The sequence below is a fragment of the Desmodus rotundus genome, chromosome 5 (assembly GCF_022682495.2).
Source record: "Desmodus rotundus isolate HL8 chromosome 5, HLdesRot8A.1, whole genome shotgun sequence".
NCBI lineage: Eukaryota > Metazoa > Chordata > Mammalia > Chiroptera > Phyllostomidae > Desmodus > Desmodus rotundus.
The window spans coordinates 43,869,236-43,874,382 of NC_071391.1; the positions used below are offsets into that span (position 1 = coordinate 43,869,236).

A 5,147-nucleotide genomic window follows, 5' to 3' on the forward strand; every position below is an offset into this window, starting at 1 on the left:
TTAGCATTTTCCAGGTGATTAGGGGAAGGTGAAATAGCGACTGCTTAGTGACTATGGGATTTGTTTTTGGGGTGGAAGTGATCAGCCAAAGAACATATATGCATGTATGCATAGCCCATGGACACAGACAACAGTGTGGTGAAGGCAGAGGTGGTGGTGGTGAGGGTTGGGCAGTGGGAGGGATGGGAGCTGGGTGGAGGGGATCAGAGAGGGGGACATGGGGGACATCTATAATAGTGTCAACAATAAAAATTAAAAAAAAATAAATTAAAGTAAAGTAAATATGAGTTATTTCTATTTCCAAAAAAATGTTCTGGAATTAGATAGTGGTGATAGTTGTACAACCTTGTAAACATACCAAAAGCCATTAAAATGCACACTGTAAAATGGTTGAAATGGTGAATTTTATGTTATGTGAATCTTATCCAGATAAAGAAGTTAAAACTATGCTCATTGTCATACAAATTATATATGATTAGCATATAGTAAATAAGTCTGCCTGATTCCAAAGTTTTTGTTCTTATCAACTCATTTTCTTACCTTTCTCTGAGGTAGGATTTCTCTAGCACAGTGAACTCACCCTTTGACATCTTTTCTGAGTTAAACCAAAGCTGCAATTTGCAAGCTCATTCTAATCCCAGTATGTCAGGCCTAATAAGAGCTACAATCAGTAGTATGCTAGAGACTGTTCATACAGACTCATGAGAGCCAAGTCTTAAATTTTTAGGAATTTGGCCAGGAAGTCACTTGAAATTTGCCATAGTGGAAGTATCTACACTTTGTGAATCCGCACATCTACAAATCAAACTCCTAAAAGTCAGTTATTGTGCATTCACCAGTATACCACTGGCTATAGTCCTTTTGAAGGGCACTCACAGGCCTGGGGGTGGCCCTAGCCCTCACTTCTTAACTGAAAGCCTGAGCTTCAGCCACTATTGGGCTCTTTTCTTCTGACCTCTGATTTTATGTCCCCTTGGTCATTTTTTCTCCAGTGACCATTTTATTCTAAGCTTGGTAGTATTGTTGGGATGGGGGAGGGACACATTATTTTATTGTGATTTAGATAGGTTCCTTTAGGTATGTGGATTTATGTGGCTACAAGTAAAAGAAAGAATGGGAAGGAGAGACAAGGATAGACATAGGGGTTGCAACCATCCAGGACTTGCAGGGTTGAGAAGACCATTTATACTAGAAGTTTGTACAGATCATGCATTCTTAAATATTAATACTATCAATTTTATCCTGGATGCACACAAGTGTTCTGGATTAGGGACAGATTATCATTATTCACATAAAAAGCAAATAATTATTGTGTGGGCCTCCACACCCAATCCTTTAGCCCTAGTGCTATACAAATGTCCTATCTATATAAAGTCAAGAAATTAAGAAAATGCATTTTCTCTGCTTATAAAATCCAGAGAGACTATTTCTCCTCTCTTTCTTTTCCCTTCTGAGAAAGTTTCTTTGGAGACTGATGGGAAATAACGCTCTCTGGGAAAAAGATAAGATCATTGTCTTTATCTCTAAAACCCAGGATGTCTCCGTACTTCTGGAGTTAGGTCAATCTCTTTGGAGTTCCCTCACTGTCTATAATTATCTCACTAACTATAGTTATAAGTTAATATCCCAAGACTTGGTCTTAGCCCAGGACCCCAAGATTTTGACAAAATTTATTCAGAAAGCCCAACTCAGAAAAAACACAAAAATATTTTCTCTACATCCCATAATATGCCAGAAATCTGTTGGAATCATGTTGGAAGAAAAATGGTCTACGGTTAGGGAGCAAGGTAAAATTTCCTTTGAAATTCCTGTAGGGACTTCTGAAGGCTGGAAGGACAGGGCTGGCCCACACTACCTGGAATGTGGAAAGTGCAGAAGCCTAAATTGAGGCCTAATGTCATCTTCTGTTTAAAGTGGGTGGTGCACGTAAGATAGGGAAAAGCTGTGGGAGGCTGCTTCACTGTATAGGTAGATGAATTCTGGTGGGAAAAGAAAGGAGAAGAGACTTTGCTGTAGACAAAGGACAGGGCTTTTCCTTTGTTTTATTTTTAACCTTTGACCATAAAAAGGGTAAAAAGCTCATACCAGGGAACATAATAACATTGACTACAGTGCCACACCACATTTGTACAAAATTTTATAGTTTCTAAAGTGTTTTAGCATCCACTTCTAATTGGATCATCATACAACAACCCTGTGAGATAGACGCTAAGAAGTTTAAGAAGAGGGTTGCTCAGCTGCAAATTAGGAAGGTTGCATGGGACACCCAGCAGCCAAGGCAAGTTTTATCTCCAAACACTTAATTATCTTGTTCTTTTTTTAAAAAATCCCCCCAAATCATGCACTTACAGCAGTAAATATCATTTCATTTGTGTGAATGGTATTATCTAGTATCATTTGGTATTCCCATCTGTGTTACAATATCGTTAAGGTCTTTTGTGAGTAAAATGGGCTAGAAGCGGGGGTGGGAGGAGACTCTTATGTTTCCCCTATTTGTATGCAATGTTTGTCTTCACTCTTTCTAATTTGTATTCATCGTAGCTGGGGAGGGCACATAGAGTTCTAAAATTTAAGTAGTAGATGAAGAAGTACTTATATTTCATAAATTTTATTTTTTTGTTTGATAGAAATAGAGATGTTATATTGTTGAATACAACAGGACCCTATGGACATGCAAAAATAGCAGTTCAGGAACACACTGATTTTCAAGAACTTATTTACCTCTGAAATACAGGACTCATCCAATTTGGATCATCCTTATTTAACAAAAAAAGACTGATTTCATAGCAAATAGAGCCTATCCTAAGTGTCAACTGTCTCCTCTTTTCTAAAAGGACTTTTCCTTCTTGCCTATAAATAACCACAATGCTATCCAGTCAACCTCAGCAATACTTCCCTTTTGAAGAAAACACAAGAGCCACTTGTTCACGAATCTGGTCTTTACTCCATAGATAATTGGGTTCATCACAGGGGGAACAAGAACAAAGAGATTGGCCAGCAGGGTGTGGACATGCTTGGGGATTTTTCAGCCAAAGTGCTGAGCAATGGCAGTGAAAATCCTGGAATGTAGAACATGAGGATGACACAGACATGGGAACCACAGGTGCTGAGCACCTTCATCTGAGCATGATGGATGGCAGCTTGAAGACTGCCCGCAGAATGAGCCCATAGGAGTTGACTATTGTCACCATATCTAGCATAACACTGAGCAGTGGCACAGAGATTCCAGCACAAGCCAGCTTTGCCAGCCCTATGTGTTCACAGAATGTGTGGGCGATGATGTTTGTCCGGCAGAAAGGTAGGCGTTTCCCAAGGAAGACAATGGGGAAAATAGTTGCAAAACTCCTGATCACTACAGCACCCCCAGTTTTTCCAATGACACCATGGTTAAGAATGGTGGTATACTTCAGTGGGTAGCAGATGGCCACATAGCAGTCAAAAGCCATGGCCCAAAGAATGCCTGACTCCACTACAAAGGCAAAATGCATGAAGAAGAGCTGGGTTACACAACCACCAAAGGAGATGGCCACGTCATCAAACCGGAAGATGCTCAGGGCTTTGGGTACTATGGATGTGGATAGAATCAGATCCCAAAGAGCCAGCAAGGAGAGGAAGAAATACATGAGTTCATGAAGAACGTCCTCCACTGCCACCACAGAGATCAGGGTAGCGTTTCCCGCCACGGCCACCAGGTCCACCAGGCGGAAGGGGATGGAGATCAACATGTGTAGCTCTCTCAGGCCAGGGATACCAGTGAGGACAAACATATCATAATTGACAGTGGAATAGTTGGGAGTTGACATGCCTGAATTATGCTATGAAATTAAATTTTTGTCACTTACCTGTAAGGAGAAAGAGAGTTACAGAGTGAGTCTGTCCCAGTCAACTAAGATACATACACTTACTAATTCTCAGTAGGCTCACATCTGCTATAGAAAATCTCAGTTAATGAATCTCCACCTACTTAGAGGTTTTAATTATGGTCCTAAATGTGTGTAGTAATCTGTTTTGCAGAGAAAGATTCCGCAGGTTCAAAGTGGGATCAAAGAATTTTTAAAAGACACTCCCAGGGAAAATCCTGCAACGGGCACTATTTTCTTACACAATTGATATAAACTTAACGTGATGGTCCACAAATTTTTTAAATCTGTAATAATTAATTTTATTATCTGACTAAGCATTTTAAGCCTTTTTATAAAGAATGTAAAGCTAAAAACACAAAGTTTTTTCTTATTGAACTTAACAACAGCTTTGTTATCTAGCACATACATTTATCTAATCAACTGTTTTTTATTCTTTTATCTTTTCTTTTTTCCTTTTTTGTTGGTATTCCTTTATCTTTAGGCATTTAATATATTCAAATAACTGATGCATTGAGTTTGCTAAACTTAAATAACTATATATGTCATAACTACAAATGTTTCAGAGATGTCTTTTTGAGTGAAAAGTCAACAATAGTAATTTTTATTTATTTATTCATTTATTTTTTCCAATAGTTTTTAAATATATTTATTGATTATGCTATTACAGTTGTCCCATTCTCCCCTTCACTCCAATCCATCCTGCCCACCTCCTCCCTCCCACATTCCCCCTCTATAGTTCATGTCCATGGGTCATAACAATAGTAATTTAAATAATAATAAATAATACTATCTTCCAACATCTTACCATTTACAAGGTATTTTCATCCAAATCTCATGTGAACCTCACCACAACCTACTACCGATATTTCAGGTCTGTGAAAACTGAGGCACAATGCTAAACGTGGGTCTTGCTCCAATTCTAGCAATTTTCCCATCTTATTTTTTATGATTGCCTAATCAACTATTGATCTATTGATTACCTAAGCATCTACTGATCACCTACCATGTGAACAGAGACATCAACATGTTCACAAAGAGGAAAAGGAGTTCAAAGCCTATGAAATAAAAATCCTGTACCTAGGGTTGTAATCTATATGAACAAAGGTGTCAATACAGGTGTTTTCTGGTTGCCTGTTTAATAAATGTTTATCCATTGAGTACAGATGTTTTTGAAGTTTCAGTAGTGGAAGGTTTTATCGAATTATAAAGTACTGTCACTACAGTTAGAGATGATACTGCTTGAGAATGAGTGGAGCTACAGCTACAGCATTTGATGAGTACTTT

General features: G+C 38.4%; 1 pseudogene; it reads right to left on the reverse strand.

The window, feature by feature from the left end:
• Nucleotides 1-2,827: 2,827 nt before the first annotated feature.
• Nucleotides 2,828-3,803, reverse strand: LOC123478110 (olfactory receptor 52B2-like; annotated as a pseudogene).
• Between the last annotated feature and the right edge of the window lie 1,344 nt (nt 3,804-5,147).